This window comes from Diceros bicornis, chromosome 3 (assembly GCF_020826845.1).
Source record: "Diceros bicornis minor isolate mBicDic1 chromosome 3, mDicBic1.mat.cur, whole genome shotgun sequence".
Classification (NCBI taxonomy): Eukaryota; Metazoa; Chordata; class Mammalia; order Perissodactyla; family Rhinocerotidae; genus Diceros; species Diceros bicornis.
The window spans coordinates 74967424-74985192 of record NC_080742.1 but is presented as its reverse complement, the minus strand read 5'-3'; the positions used below and the strand labels follow the sequence as shown (position 1 = coordinate 74985192).

Here is a 17769-nt window from a genome sequence, read left to right as displayed (position 1 = left end):
TGCGCGCCCGGGATTGGAACAGGGGACCCTGGGCCGCTGCAGCGGAGCACGAGCACTTAACCGCTTGTGCCACCAGGTGGGCCCCTAAAACTTTCCCCTTTTGTTTCATTAACATTTCTTCTTACTAATCATATGTAAATACTGTAAATGATAATTCTAAGAAGTTTCCAATCTTATATATGACTCAAATATTAATTTGAGGGTAATTTAGGGAAAAGAAAAAGTATAGTTGAAAAAATAAAAAAGTATTCACCTAGAAAATTAAACCCAGTAAATATGGAGTCTATGGAAGTAACTAAAAAGCGTGCATCACCCAAATTTGTATGAACGTTGTTTTGGATGAAAGAATAAAGTATAACAGAATCTCAATATACTTCAATTTAAAATATCCTGAAACCCAATAAATACGATATATTTAACAACCTTTATGAAAATTTTCTTATTGGAGGTTATGAAAAGTCTTTGTTGTAATACCACACTACTTTCTTCTCATAGTGTTGGAGGGAGAGCTGCTCAAGAGGACAGGCATTGAAATCACATAATCTTTGAATATTAGTCCATCTAATTTCTTTGTTCGTGATCATGGGCAAGTTTCTCATCCTTTCTCTTATAAATTTAAATTTCCTTATTCTATAATGGGGATAGTGATAACAATGACCATGAACTAAGGTAATATATATAAGCAATTATCATACTGCGTGACACAGAGTCTTAATGGCAACAGAAAATTATTTTAGGTAGATACCTGAATAAATATTGTAAGAGAGTGCCCATGTGTGTATATACATGAATAATTATGCACAGATATAAACGCAGATATTGTTACTAAAAAATACAAAAACAAATTGCTTAACGTAAGCATCAAATAACCTAAAGAGAGCTGTATGATTATTAAGTTATTTTTGTGATACGCATAGACTATAACAAGCAAAAAGAAAAGAAATAGATCTTTAGGGATAGCAAACATCCAAAGTGCTAAAGAAAATTTCTGGATGAAACAATTGAATTTTATGAGCAGAGAAAATATGAGAATAAAATGCAGCTACTGCTGTTCTGGTGTGGGTATTTAGTGGTCAGAAACTTAGAGGAGATGAAGTAAAAGAAATAGATGAAAAGGGAATTACAGCAGTCTCCTATCTCTCAAGTTTGTAGCTAGATAAATCATGTCTCAATTCATCAAATGTTAATTGAGCATCCGTTTTGTGTTACAAACTGATGAGTAATACTTGGTGGGTGAGATTTTCCAGAGATTTGCCACAGAAAAGAGGTGAAGTAAGGTACATTCTAACAACATCTGTTAGTTATTTCAATGAGAAGTGAATTGACGGACTTCGTAAGAACAGATTCAGCCTCGCTGCAGAGTAAGAAGGTTGACTGGTAAGAGTTAAGAAATGAACTGGATAAATGTACGTGGTAGAAACATATATTAAATACGTTCTAAAAAGCTTGCGTCAGCAGGAAGGAGAAAGACAAAGTAGTGTTACTCTTGGACAAAGGTTTTTGTTTTCTTTTTGTTTTTGTTTGAACATAGGGTAAACCAGAACAGTTACAAAAGAAAAGATCTGGGACAGCAGTAAGTTGTAAATGCGTAAATCATTAAAATCCTGGAAGAAATCCAAAGAACCAAATGAGCAATAGGTACTAAAGTATGAATGTTTCATTCTTGGAGACAGAAATAATCATGTGGATGTAGTTGTAGGGAATGGTAGCAGCAAGTGGAAGGAATTTTTTTGAGACTCTCCATTACTCAATAAACGTTTTTTTTTTTTTTTGAGGAAGATTGGCCATGAGCTAATATCTGTTGCCAATCTTCCTCCTTTTCTTTTTTCTCCCCAAAGCCCCAGTGCATAGTTGTATATCCTAGTTGTAGGTCCTGCTAGTTCTTCTATGTGGGATGCCTGCCACAGCATGGCTTGATGAGCGGTGTGTCCATCCGAGCCGTGGGTCTGAACTGGCAAACCCTGGGCCACCGAAGCAGAACACGTGAACTTAACTGCCGCTCCACCTGGCCGGCCCCATCAATAAATGTATTTTTAAATATGGTTATTAAGGACTAAATATAGAACTTAAGCTATTTACGACACTAAGAAGTCTAGACATTTCCGCCTGGAAGTGCAACAGAGACCTAAACAATAAATATTCCTAAACTAAACTACCTACCTCTAAAGTTTATCTTCTTTATCTTTATCTTCTGCATTATCTTACATTGAATAATGAGAGTGAAGAATCACTGAATTGCCTCTGCTAGATATCTGGAACATATCATTTTCCTCACTTCCAAATTCCAATTAACTTTCAAAACAATCCAATTTTATCTATTAGAAGTGTCACTCAGTTCAGATTCAGCATCATCTCTTTCTGGATTTAGATTCCAACCAAATCTTTCTACCTCTAGAAATACTCACTGCAGAATACAACCCAAATTAGCCCCTGAAAGTATAAATGTGATTATACCATCCCCCGATGAAAACACTGTAATGATTGTTTATTTTCCTAATGACTATTTCCCTTTGGCTAAATTCCTTAATATTGTAACAAGTTCCCACATGGCTTAGCCTCTCACTGTCTTTCACCACTTAAAATTTACTTTCAGTTACCCAAACATGCAATGCTGCATCTAATCTCAGAGAGATTACTCATTTTGCTCTCTCTCTCTCTCTCTCTTCAATGTCTTTGAATCAATCCACCCCTTCAGATCTATTCAGATCTAGCTAACTTCTCCTCTTCTGTAAGATTGCGTGTGTGTGTGTGTGTGTGTGTGTGTGTGTGTTTAAGAGAGAGAGAGAGAAATAGGTGATATTTGTATTGCATGATATTTGGTAAATTTTTGTGTTTGCAAAATATGAGTTAAGTAGATTGAGTCAATCTCCTTGTCCTGTCTATTTAGTTTTCAAAATTAAATTTTTACAATGCAATGCTTCATATTTGTGACTTTCCCTCATATTGTTCCATCTCTGTATATTGCACTATAGCCAGGCTCTTTTTTATTTAATCACATTTCAAGGCAGTTATTTTGAGAGAACTAAACCAATAGCCAAATTAAGTTAAATAAAATGTATTCTACAGACGCTGAGAAATCTGCCCCAGCTTTCTGGTTTTTACACTATTTTGCGAATGTATAGCAAGTCCATAATGGCCCAGAAATATATAATGACCGTGAGATCAAAATAATTATGTCTTAACCCACCAGCTGGGAGAAAATATTTGCAAATCATATATCCTGCAAGGGGTTAATCTCCATAATATATAAAAAACTCACACAACTGAACAATAAAAAAAACAAACAATCCGATCAAAAAATGGGCAGAGAATATGAACAGACATTTTTCCAAGGAAGATATACAGATGGCCAATAGGCACATGAGAAGATGTTCAACATCACTAACCATCAGGGAAATGCAAATCAAAACTACACTAAGATAGCACCTTACACCCATTAGAATGGCTATCATCACCAAGATAAAAAATAACAAATGTTGGAGAGGATGTGGAGAAAAGGGAACCCTCATTCACTGCTTGTGGGAAAGCAAACTGGTGCAGCTTCTATGGAAAACAGTAGGTAGATTCCTCAAAAAATTAAAAATAGAAATATCTTATGACCTGGATATCCCACTAATGGGTATTTATCCAAGAACTTGAAATCAACAATCCAAAGAGGCTTATGCACCCCTATGCTCATTGCAGCATTATTCACTATAGCCAAGACGTGGAAGCAACCCAAGTGTCCATCAACTGGTGATTGGATAAAGATGTAGTATATATATACAATGGAATACTACTTAGCCATAAAAACGACAAAATTGTCCCTTTTGCAACTACATGGATGGATCTGGAAGACATTATGTTAAGCAAAATAAGCCAGACAGACAAAGACAAACGCCATATTATTTCACTTATATGTGGAAGATAAACTAACACACGGACAGAGAGAACTGTTTGGTGGTTACCAGGGGTAAGGGGGCTGGAGGATGAGCACAAGTGGTGAACGGGTGCATTTATATGGTGACTGACAAATAACAATGTACAACTGAAATTTCACAATGTTATAAACTATTATGACATCAGAAAAAGATAAAAGGGAAAATGAAAAAATAAATAAATAAAATAATTATGTCATATTCAAATAGAGATCTGATTAAAATAATGCAAATTGATCACACATTAACTTTGTGATATGTGGCCTTCTGTAGCAAAGGAAGAGAAACTCTACAATATATGATACTCGTTGCGTTGGACCAAGTATCTTTAAGATGTAAGAATAACTTTTTGCAACCTTCTCTCAATGTCAAACGAAAAGATTGAGATAGAAAATATCACTTATTTCATTGTCATTAGCAACTATCATAAAAAATTTTTCAGTAAATTTCATCTTAAATTCATGTCCTGCCCCATCTATTATCCCATGGTCATAAATTTAACAACTTTAATCATTACTTGAAATTAGCTCCAACCTCGGTCATACCTGCTCAGTTAATCTCTAAACAGAGATAACTTCACGAAAATGCTGTCTCTGGTCCTGAATGCTGCCTTAAATGCAGACCTTCAAAATCTCTTGCCTGAGAATTCAAATAGCCTCCTAAGGAATTAACATTTTCTATCCATTCTCAGTACTCCAGCAAAGTTAGCATTTCTTTCTTTCTTTTTTTTTTTTGTGAGGAAGATCGGCCCTGAGCTAACATCTGCCAATCCTCCTCTTTTTGCTGAGGAAGACTGGCCCTGGGCTAACATCCACGCCCATCTTCCTCCACTTTATATGGGACGCCGCCACAGCATGGCCTGCCAAGCGGTGCGTCGGTGCGTGCCTGGGGTCCGAACCGGCTAACCCCGGGCCGCCACAGCGGAGTGTGCACACTTAACCGCTTGCGCCACTGTGCCAGCCCCCAAAATTAGCATTTCTAACTGCTATAATAATCCCCCATATGCCCTTTAAAACTCTTCAGAAATTCTCCTTTGCCTTTTTGTATAAAGTCCAAACTTTTTACCAAGGTGTACAAGAATCCCTTCACTATTTGTCCCTAAGCAACTTATCCAGAATATCCTCCCCCTCCTGTCACCCTCCTCACACTCAATACTCAGTTACACAGGACTAATTCACGTTTACCAAAAGCTTTTTCACTTTTGCCCTTCACCTCTCCTCTCCTCTCCTCCACCAGAAAACTCCACTTAAACAAGCACTTCAACCTTCTTTAGCATCCTGGATGCTTCTCCACCAGACCCCAGCCCAGCTGAGTCCTCCCTTCCTTTCTCTGTGTTCCTATTGCATTTTGTGCAAGTCTCTACCTTCCACCAAGCTATTCTTTTTGCGATTTTCCCACATTAGACTTCACAGATAGGAATCATGCCTATTCATTCAACCAAAATTTGCTGAACTGCCCTGTGTCATGTCCTAGAGATTCCAAGATGTAAAACACCACCCCATCCCAAAGAAAAAGGGTGGGACACCACCTATCTAACCAAAAAGATAGAGAATTATAGTAAATCTTAATTTGTATGGTCATGAGATACACGGAGGTTTAGAGGAGCATGATTGAGACATGAAAAAACACTTTCTAGAACAGATGACACGAGCTGAAATTTAGTCATTCTTGTCTTCATCATCAACCACAATGTCTCAATTAATATTGAATTTTTAAAAACCTAGCGTGAATAAGCAGAGTTCATAGAATACTTTACCTTTAAATAGAATGTCTCTGAAAAGAAACATTATTTTATTAATTGTGATATGTCTGAATGGTGCCTATGACCTGGCAGTGCTTGGGCCCATATTCTCTCAAAAAAATATATATATGTTACCTATATTCACAAGCTCTCTTGGAGATTGATATTTCTCAGCTTGGAGTTACCTTAAACTAATCCTTTATAACTTAAGGTATTTACTTTTGTAAAGAGATGCTTCATTTTAACACTGTTAGCCTTATGACACTTCATAAAACGTAAAAAGAAAAACTTGTTTATTTTTCTAATACTAATTTGAGATTCTGTCCATAATGATTCTTTCCTTTCTTGTTGATTTTTTAAAGAGAATAAATTATTCTGCACACTCTCCCCCTGATTCTTCAGTTCTTCCCAGAGGGCAATACATCATGACTAGGAGCCACTAATTAATACTTCTACAACAGAGATCGATGAGCCGTTGCCACGTCTCTGAAAATATGCTAAGTCTCTGGATCTGAATTATCGTTAGTCATAAAAATACTGACATGATGATTCAGTTTGACTAGGTAATTCTATCCCAATTTAAGTTTCTGGCAACATGCAAAACTTAGAAACCATCCATTTATTTAGCTGCAATCATGAGCACAAAAACTATATTCAAAATTTTTATGCTATTAAAATTATTTCTAACACTCACCTGGTGAGTTCATCAGCTCATGACAAATGATTGCATCACTTATTTATGTGTTTGTCAAAGTAATACATCACCTTGCCCCTGAGGAGCTCACTGTACTTCCTAGTAAACCAAAATTATATTCTACTCTCTTATACACACAAAAATTGAAAAGGAGAGAGGGAAATACAGATGTATCAGTGGAGAAGGAAACAGTAAAAAGTCTGAATTAAGTTAACTAAATTAACTTCTGACCAGAAGATAGGTGACAAAAAATTTTGTCACAGTAATAATGTAGCTGATGTGTTTTCAGAGAAATAAAATATTTATCTAGAATGTTTCACACATGTACTGTGGCTTCGCTTGTGTAACCGCAGGTCCTCCAGGACCAGTTCAACTGAACCCATTTCATCAACAGAGTAATTAAGAAATTGTCTTTCAGAAAATTTGCAAGGCATGTAGCCAGAGCATGTGTAGAAGAAAAAATCTTGACCTGAAATGGCCGTGAAACCAAAGATTCTCCTCCTCATGGAACCAAAGGCCCAGGACATGACTGGAACTTAAAAGTTGGACTCTTATCAGAAGTGAAGGGTCTGTCATTCAGGAAGATCTGGTGTTAAAATTCCTACCCCACCTCATCATAAATGTTTAGAACCTCACCATAAATGCTTGACGCCCACCAATCACAGCCTGTCCCACCAGTGTTTCCCCGTGCCAGCCTGTTCTCCCTAACCTCTTAACTTTCGCCCCAAATCCTGAATCGGGGAGACAGACCTGAGGGCACACAGCCCATGTCTTCCTGCAGATTAATCTCACAGAGTAAAACTGAATTCTTTTCCCAAAAGCTAGTGCTGTAATTAATTGGCTTGTTTATGCATATTGAGTAGGAGAATGCCATTTTTGTGCAGTAAAAATTGAATATTTTGTTGTGGTTGTTTGCTTTCTACTCAGCATGTACTTTGCAGGACTGGCGGCATTTGGTGGTAATGACAATTTGAATGAAGACAGTAAACATTCTCTCACCCTCTGGAATATTTAGACAGGAGTTGCACCCTAGTCCTCTGAGGAGGGATTCCTTTTTTAACCCTAGGTTCGTTTGGGAAAAAAGTAGGTGAGTTGGTTTGCTAAATTATGAAACTTTTTATTGGCCAGGCCCTAGTGAAGTAACATTTGGTTCTTCAAGTAGAATTGTTTTCATTTTTTTAAGGTAATGAAGCTGTTAGAATGCTGAAAAAATGCCCCTGTGTTCATAACCACTATATTATAATCAATGCACACTACTAAATTCAAAAGCCTAAGCAGATTCTTAGGATAAAAACCAGAAGTAGAGACAGGGGTAAATAATGAAAGGATTACTGGACCATGATGGATTTGCACTAAGTTGATCATTTTGGGCATATTTTATTGAAGCAATAAGAGGGTCCATTATCTCCAGGATCTCTTAATCCCACTCTCTAGATTCTAAAGCAAGATGTGGGTAAGTACAGACTGGACCTGTGTTGTTCCTCTGTGGTTCTGTCCTGCTTAGCACAGTGCCTGGCACATCAAAGAACATATTTTTAGAAATGTCTTCCATAATAAAATATGAAACAAATTTCTTCATATCAATAATATGCTAAATTATATTTCTTTTATCTATCTGTTCCATTGTTTTTCTTAAAAGAAACTAGAGACAATACATATATAACATTTGGTTATTTCTTGAGTATCCCAAGCTAGTACTCCAAATGGAAGATTTAAATGTTTTAGCGCTACAATAATTCTTTTTTAATCATTTCAAAGGATTTGAAATTATAAAGACAGTGTGGTAAAATATGTGTTAATCATCAGTTCTAAAAATTAGATTTATGTGTTGACTTCATCACAAACCAGCTGAATAGCAATTATAGCTAGATTTTGAGAACAGATGTGGATGAATATTTTATTATTGTTTTGTTTAATGCAATTGTATAAATGTGGCAACCCATCATACTTGGATTTTTTTCTGATTATGCACTATTTCAGATGCTTGGGTCAGTTTGGTTCCACACATCACCAAGATTATTTTTTATAATGATTTAGTATGGTCTTGTCTTATTTAAATTTAAGCTATCTTTTAATTTTAAGATTCATTATTTTATATTTCACTCTGGTGAATCTTCTTTTGGTGGTATTTACCAAGAGAGTGGACTGAAAATAGAGGAGAATGCTTTTTAAAATGATAGAAAAGGGGGCCGGCCCGGTGGTGCAAGTGGTTAAGTGCACGCGCTCCACTGCGGTGGCCTGGGGTTGGCTGGTTCGGATCCCAGGCGCGCACCGGCACACCACTTGTTAAGCCATGCTGTGGCAGCGTCCCATATAAAGTAGAGGAAGATGGGCACGGATGTTAGCCCAGGGCCAATCTTCCTCAGCCAAAAAGAGGAGGATTGGCATCAGATGTTAGCTCAAGGCTGGTCTTCCTCTCACGCACACACAAAAAAATGTTAGAAAAGAATCTAGCAGTTTAATTTTTGTCTCCTATATATACAATATCTTGTGAACATCTGTAAAAGTACATAATATCAACTGAAGTGTATAAAATATTAGGTGAGCTTCAAAGTAAAGAATTGTGGCTTATTCTTTAATAATTTGAAATGCTCAACAATGCTGGTAACAGTTGATAAAAAACCTATGATAAAAATGTCAGACTAACTTTTCTTCAGTAAGTTAATAATTGGTGTACAGGACTATCTGTTTACATATGTACATATTTTCCCCTCATTCTCTATCTCTTAGGTTGTTACCCTAATCTCTTTTTCTGTAACAACGTTCACTTTTTAAATATCTTTATATGCTACTGGAAAAGCAATATGCATACAAACACATACAACAAAGTAAGAACTTATTACCCAATTCATTATGAGTCACATGTAAAGCTTACGCTGAGTCATATACTTGTATGCATCTACCTGTGATTTGTAGCTTGTAAAATATCTTTGTAATTTGCAGAATAAATTTTATATTTTATGTATACTTTCAAAGCATGGAACGTGCAACCGAAAACTGCTTAGTGATTATTTGAGCCTTCATGTGATTATATTGGTCTTAATTTAGAAAGCAACTCATTAAACTTGTGTAGCATATTAATTAATGAGAACTCTTACTTTGATTATTTACATAAACATTGTAGCATATTTGTAATGCCCATTAATGACATTTTTAGCAGCTCCCAGTAAAGCAGTCCGATTAAATTTGGCTTCTAGGAACCGAAGTAAGAATTAATTCGTTTTATTGCTGACTAGGCTGTAAAATCGAATATTATAAAGAAACATTTAGTAACTAAAATTAAAATTTGAAATTTTGTGCAATGGTTGAACACAGAATTTAATTAACTGTATTTTGATACTAATCTCATAGAATTATAGACTACTTCTCAAAACTATAGATTACTTGTTCTCGATATAGATTACTTATTCTACTTGATCTTAACTCAATTTAAAACAAATTTTCACAGTGTACTTTCTTCAACATCACCAAAGAAGTTAAAGAATCAACACATAAGTAAGTAATTTAAGAGGGAAAATAAATGGAAGAAACACAGAAAATTATAACAAGCCTATTTGTAGTTTCTGAGTGTTTGACTACAAAATGGTCAAAATATCTTCGGTCTCAATTGTTGCCTGAGATAATTAATTTGGTTAAAGACAAAGCATGAACCATATAAAAGACTTAAAGTTTTCTACCATTTTATTATCTTAATTATTAGTACATTAAAATCTCTGTGTTTTTATTGGTATTTTAAGTGCATTATAAAAGATGATCTATGTTCTAATCACCTCCTGTTCACCCCCGAGGGAAGGATCCCTCACCCTAAATAGTAGAAGATAGCTGAACACAGGATACCCAATATCATGTAACCTGCAGATCCACTTAAATATTATTTTGGTGATGATTTAAATCAAGAATACAACTTCTTAATTCTTACCATCATTTGTTGAATAACTCATCCTTTCATTATAATACTGCATTCATTATTTTAAGATGTTTTCTTGAATCAGTTCTATTTAATCTCTCTGTATGTTTTATGATAAGCTCATTATTTTGATTATCCTAGATTTGCAATATATTGCAATCACTTTTACATGTTCTTCATTATTCTCCAATAAAAAATGATCTTGAGTTTATGTATTTCCAGATGAATTCAGCATCACTTTTACAAATTTTCCCCTAAAAAGTTTTATCGTCAAGATTTCATGAGGTTAGGGAGGAAGTCAAGATGGCGGCGTGGGCAGACTCTGAACTCATCCCCTCCCGTGGACACAGCCAATTTACAAGACTGGTGGAAAAATTACCCCTGAGACAGAACTGAAAACTGCATAAGAGGAACTCCTGCAACAAAGGACAATCCTAACTGAGGTGGAACAGGCAGAAACTCCCTTCTGGAGAGGAAAAACGCCACCTTCACAAGCCGCCAGCTTCACGGCCCCCGGGAGCAGCTCACAGGTACGCAGCCTCCCTGGAGGCGCGGGGCCCTGAGCCGGGGAGTGCCCCCGCTGTGGGCATTTTGTGGACCCAGCATAATCGACACCAGCGGCATAATATCTGACTTTGCCTGCCACTAAAACATTGGGGAGCACCCCCAGAAAACCCGGTTCACAAAGAGATTAAAACCGGCTCTTAAAGGGCCCATGTGCAAACTCACCTGTTTCAGAAAGCAACCTAAAATCACCAGAAAGAAAGGTGCACAGTGCTGTGGCAAAAAGAGACTCACCTAATAGGCCCTGAGTGCATCTCGATGAGGGGTGGGACCTCTCCAGGGACTGGGACATTGGCGGCAGCCATTGTTGTGGCCTGGTGTGGGCGTGCTGACACAGACGCCATTGGAGTTCTCCCTGAGGCCTGCTAGCCCAGGTCTGCCCCACCCACTAGAGCACCGATTTAATCCAGCTCAGCCAGAGCAGGCAGCCCACCCTAGAGACTGGCCCCACCCAACAACAAGCCCTCAGGCAACTTGTGGGCCTGCAGAGATTGGTGACTGGATTCTCTGCAGCCTGGCAACTGAGCCGACTTCAGTGGGGCAGGGTGTGCACAAGGAGCGAGTGGAGAGTGTGGGGCTCCCGCCATGGAGAGAGTGGGTCCGCTTGGGGAGGTCAGGGCACACACACGGGGCAGGACTGTGTTGACTGTGTGTGTGGACCTGTGGGCGGCAGGGCTTGTCAGCTGCAGAAGACTTGTGCTTTTCAAAGACCCACATAGGGGGTTTGCCCCACCTTCCAAAGCTTGAAACGATTGGGTGCCCCTGTGCCTGAGGCCAGCCCCACCCAGCTGCAATCCTCAGAGAGCTGACAAGAGACCTAAAGGCTGGAGGCTTATAGCAATTGTAAGCCCCTGAGCCTAACAACCAGCCACGCTGGGGGCCTACTCACTTAAAAGAAATACTGCAACACAAACGTGGTATTAGAACTTACAGCCAACTGTGCTGGGGCTCCCCACACCTGATAAAGAGACTGAAGGGCCCACAACAACTACAAGCAGCTGAGCATTACAACAGCTGACCAGGAGTATAACTCTGCCTCCCTGAGCACCTACAGGGAGAGCAAACAGGCCACAACAGAAGGACACACGTAGCCCATATAGGGGTCACCCCTGGAACATTGAGAACTGAGGGAAGCACACTGGAAGCCTCCTAAGGCATCACTTACATAAGGTCACCTATCCAAGAGCAGGAGATGTAGCCGACCTACCTAATACGTAGACACAAGCACAGGGAAGAGGCAAAATGAGGAGGCAAAGGAATACATTCCAAGTAAGGGAACGGGACAAAACCCCAGAAAAGTAACTAAGTGAAACAGAAATGAGCAACCTACCTGACAGAGAGTTCAAACAAAGAGTGTTAAGGATGCTCACTGATCTGGGGAGAGGAATAGATGAACTCAGTGAGAATGTCAACAAAGAAATGGAAGATATGAAAAAGAACCGATCAGAAATGAAGAATACAATACTGGAAATGAAAAATTCATTAGAGGGACTCAAAAGCACAGTAGAGGATACAGAAGAACTGATCTGTGAGCTGGATGAAAGACTAGAAGAAATTACCCAAGCTGAACAGGTAAGCAATAATAACATTAAACAGTTTTCATTAAAAAAAAAAAAAAAATTTGTGTAACCTGATTATTTATTTTCCAAAAAAATTAGCATGTTAATTAAATTCAGTATCCCCATCAAGAAATGTGGTGCCTCTCTCCATTATTAATGTCTTTGTTTTTTCTTGGTAGTTTTCTTTTAAGTTTTCTCCTAATAATCTTTAAGCTGACCACTAAGAATCTCTATCATCTGCCACAGTCCTATTTTATGTTTGTTGTTGAAACTCTGGTGAACCAAAAACACATCTTAAAATGTTTTCATATCAACTACCTCAGTGATTATATAGCCTTTTAATCACAGAATTTCTTGACATCATCACAAAGTCTATGGCTCGTCTGCTCAGAAACATGTGCTTATGCAAAATACTTGGGATTTACAGAGAGATTGTCTCATGGCCCTCCGGGTATGCAATTTATTCTCACCAATTATTTCTAACTTATTAATGTGCTTAGTTTTATATTATACCTGACATAAGTGAACTTTTAAATCAATACTAATAAAATTTTTAGATTCAAATGATTCATTTACAAATTTGGTAGTTGTTATCTCCTGCTTTCCCATAATTACACCTCATATGTAGCACTGGTCAGAATTTTCAAAATAATGTTATATTGTGAAATCTTTTGGAAAATAGAAACTTGTACATGACTATTTCTATTTTTACCAGTCCAAACTCTTTTGATGTGATAAATTAACTATACTATTATTTTAAAAGTCTATATACGAAGTTTGGTTGTGGAGGTGGAGAGGGAAAGAGAGAGAAATGTCTGAAGAGAAATTTCAGAGCGTGTATGGGTTTGTGCGTGTGTATACATACACGTATATATAAACACACAGTATACCATTGAGAGAGACTTAAATATGTTCAAATTGACTTTAATGATCTAGTTGATATTAGAGAGAAAAGGCAATTGATGAGAATAACTTGTACTAATTAACAGTGGGGTGCGCATAATGACTTTCTTCCAAGGGGAATAGCCTGGAATGTGAGGGAAAAAATAATGCATCTTCACAGTGTTTTAAACTAAGGATGATAGCCACATGTCAAAAACACTTTGAATAATATTTACTCTAGTGCAGATGAATTTGATTGAGGAAGAGCTGACTGAACACATAGCCACCTAAAATCGAAGTTATGATTTACTTGGAAAATATAGAAGAGACCTTATCAAAACTTGAATAATATTTCTAAACATAGAAAAATGAGGTTCTGGCTGGTCTTGGAGACCAGAGCAAGGAGACTTGATGACTATTTTAATAGTAACCAAGATAACACAAATCTAAGGATTGAGGTACATGTGGCTAACAAATTGTCAAAAATAAAATAAAAACATACAACTCAGTGCTGATGAGTGTATAGCAAAGTAAACATAATATTCCTTGAAATTAGGAGTATAAATTGTTGATATGTATGGATGGTAATTTGTTATGTTATATTAAAAGCAATTCTTTCTCATCCAGGTTCCACCATTTGAATATTACTCTTGCCAAACACTAATTCTTATCTCATCCATCTGGCAGACCCAAAACCTATATGAGCCCCAACAGATGGCAAGACTTGCTTGAGAGCTTTGCATAGTTAGATAATTTCATACAACAAGGCACCCTGGTTTCATGATCAGTAGCTTCAAATTATCCCACAATAGCCTGACTATTCTTGTTCTTTGTTAAATTTGCCATCTTACATTGCATAAGCATTATTTTCCTCAAATTTGACTTTATTCTATATTTTCTCCTCCATTCTCATTTTTAGCAGTTGATATAATTTTTTATCTCACAAGGAAAAAGTTACATTCCAATTGGGAATTATGTCAATATCTCTTTAATTTACCCACAAGCCTACATATATCTATCTCTCTCTATATATATACAGCTCCTTGCGTGTTACTTCAAATTATAGTTCATTCAAATTTCCTTAGTTTTTACCTAATGTGCTTTTTCTGTTTCAGGATCCCAACCAAGACGCCACATTACGTTCAGTCATCATGTCTCCTAGGCTCCTCTTGGTTGTGACAGTTTCTCAGACTTTCCTTCTTTTTGATGACCTTGACAGTTTTGAGGAGTACAGGTCAAGTGCATTGTAGAATGTCCCTCACTTGAGATTTGGCTCACGTTTCTTCTCATGATTAGACAGGGGTTATAGGTTTTGGGGGGGAAGATCACAAAGTCAAAATGTCATTTTCGTCACATCATGTAAAGGGTGACTTATGTGACTTAAGTCTGACTTCAACCTGTTGATGCTAACTTTGAACACCAGGCTGATATAGCATCTATCAGTTTCATCACTATGAAGTTACTCTGTTTTTTTCCTCCCATCCCAGGCTATTCCCCTTGGAAGAGAGTCACTAGGCACACATCACTCTTAACGAGTGGAAGTTATTCTCACCAATTGCCTTTTCTCTCTAATATCAACTAGATTATTAAAGTCAAATTGAACATATTTAAGTCTCAATGGTATATTGTGTGTTTATGTATATGTGTGTGTATACACACACACAAACACACACACACACACATTGAAATCTCTCTTCAGCCATTTCTCTCTCTTTTCCTCTCCTCTTCCACAATCAAATTTTGTGAAAAATTTGCTCCCTCTTTTGAACATGTGCAGAGGCAGTCATTCTTAACAAAAGAAGAAGGAAGTGTGAAACAAACTTTTAGATATTTCTGTTAGCTATAATAAATAAACCATACCTCAAACAGAAAATTTTTGAAGATGCTGGTCATCTCTAATCAGCAAACTAACACAATCTCCTCATCAAAAATACTGACCTCAAATAATTTCTCCCTTGCAAAAGAGGCTTCTGCAAATGATGAGTCTGTAACATGTAGTATAGACATAGGGAAAGAGAATTATATCAGAAGTTTCCTGAAAGAATATCAGTATATACTACTCAAGCATTTCCAGTACTTATGCATACATTTGAGTTGAATAATTATAATCCTACAAAGGCTGGTTAATAGCCAGATAAATTACCATATGTGGGTGCACTACTAATAACGTAAGAGGATGGGAGAATTTGTACCTTCTTTAACATTTTTCTCAACCTTTACATGCACAACTTCTTTATGGCTAAACTAGATTTGTAATGTTATTTTATACATTTGCTGAAATCATTTAAAATTGTTTCCAAAGCCTCACTTTATATTATTTTTTCTTACAATACATTTGGACACTTTCCTTCCTGTTGCTGATCACAACCATTGGAGACCCAACTGCTACAGAATATCATTTTTGATAGTACTAAGATATTATATAGAAAATGAGGGTTAAAGCAATATTTCTCACAATGGACTGTGACTATCTGTGGATTGTCTGTTTGAGAACATGAGATAGATTTCCTAAGCTTTTTCTATTACAGTACATAAGACCCAGACTTTCATCTTAGATATCTGAAGTAAAGAATTGATACAGATCACATTACTAAGAAGGAAAAAAAATATTTTCCTCATTGAGGCCAAAATATTATTAAAGTCACCTATGTGAGTACCTGTGATTGCTTTCCTACTTGGTCCCAAGAGATGAGGCAGGATAAACACTTTCTTAATGCCAGTGAGTTGTATATCCAGATCTCAAGTTTTTTTGTTTGTTTTGGTTTATAATGAGATAAGGTAGATTTGTATCAAATCACATATATGAAGAGTGCTTCTATTAAAGCCACAACTCAAATTTTTATTGTAAAATAAAGATATAGCTCTATGAATATAATTTTTGCTCAGAGATAGTAAATACATTGGCAAAGTGGCAAATTTTATTTTTATAAAACCATTGCAAATTTATTTGCAGTATAAAATTTTAGAGTAAATGTCTTAATTGGAAATACAATTTCAAGGATTTAGTGATGCATTTGCATTTATAAGAGCATAAATAAATGAATACTTATTTGGAAATACTATCATCTTATATAAAATTATGTCTTTAATCAAATTACTCTGATCAGAATTTAAATCATATATTGAGTTTCCCAACACACTTAAAATATATGTGTATATAGGCTAATTATAAATTGCTGTATGCTAATATTAAAATTAAATACAAAATGGAAACCAAATTTGAGAATTCCCTGAGCAGACAAAACCATTTAAGCAATGTAAGCAAAACTAAGTTTAGCATATTTCATGAAGTTAAGTGAAAGTTAACATAGGTTATTTCTTGTAAATGCCTCTGACAATCATAAAAGAAACTTAAATCATCTTCCTATAAGTGGCGTGAAATAATGACTTTTAACCAATCCCCTGCCATCTGCAAACCCCCACTGTAATAACCAATCATTTTAAAGGTTAACAACTTCCTCATTTACACTTTATAAACCATCTTGTAACTTCATGTCCCTGAGCTTCATATCAGTCTTTGAATTTGGAAGCTCCCAGTTCTTGAACTGTTCTTACATGTACAGTAAACTCTTATAAATACTATTTATTGATTTGGTGGTTTTAATTGTGCTATTTCTGGATTTTTGATACTAATTATACCTACGTATTAGTAATTATGATACAATTTAACTGAGGCTATGGAGAAAAATAGAAATAATATGATATAAAAACATGTCCTTGCGTGTGACTCTTTATGTGTACATACCTTTTAAATTTAACTTCACAAAATTACTGAAATTCACTACATTTGTTCAATTTTAAAGATATGAGATATTTTAAATATTATATACCATATATTTCCCCAATATATATTTAAATTCATCAAGCAGCAACATTGTATTTATTTTGTTTACAAAGCTTGCCATTAGATAGAGATAAAATAAGAAAGTTCCACTCAACAGATTTAGGATCTTCTGAGTGAGACCGAATACATGATTTAAGGGACTAAAACCTGGTTAAAGAACAGCATATAAACAAGATATATCAGTTTCTTTCAAATTAAGTACCTTAATAGTGATTCAATTCCATGATAGTGAGTTTCCTTATTATGGTTTAGTTAATCAGGTAAATTTATTTTTAAATTTTGTAATATAATTTATAGCTGCTTATGAGGATAAATTGTTCATTTTCTACTTAAAACAGACTGTTTTTAAGGGCCTGTCTTAGTCACCTGTCGTCCCAGTTACTGTATATACCAAACCACTCCAAATCTTGGTAACTTATGTTACTGCCTGTAAAGGGGATTCTCTCCTCGATGCACAGAAAAAGCCAATTATGCCACTGGTTTTTGAGAAAAGAAAAGGCTTTATTACAAGGTCGACCAGGAAGGACACAGAAGGCAAGGCTTTCAAATCTGTCTCCTCAGTTCAGGGCTTGGGGCAAAATTAGGAAGTTAGGAGGAACAGGCCGGTATGAGGAAGCAATGGCAGGGCAGGTTTTGATTGGAGGGCTTTAAACATTTGTGG

General features: G+C 36.4%; 1 long non-coding RNA gene across 1 annotated transcript in view; it reads right to left on the bottom strand.

Moving 5' to 3' along the window:
* LOC131396838 (uncharacterized) overlaps positions 1 to 11391 on the bottom strand; it is a 79481-nt gene extending 68090 nt beyond the window's left edge. The window contains exon 1 of the long non-coding RNA XR_009216691.1: positions 11058 to 11391. This is a non-coding gene — a long non-coding RNA (uncharacterized LOC131396838). The remainder of the gene's footprint in view (positions 1 to 11057) is intronic.
* Between the last annotated feature and the right edge of the window lie 6378 nt (positions 11392 to 17769).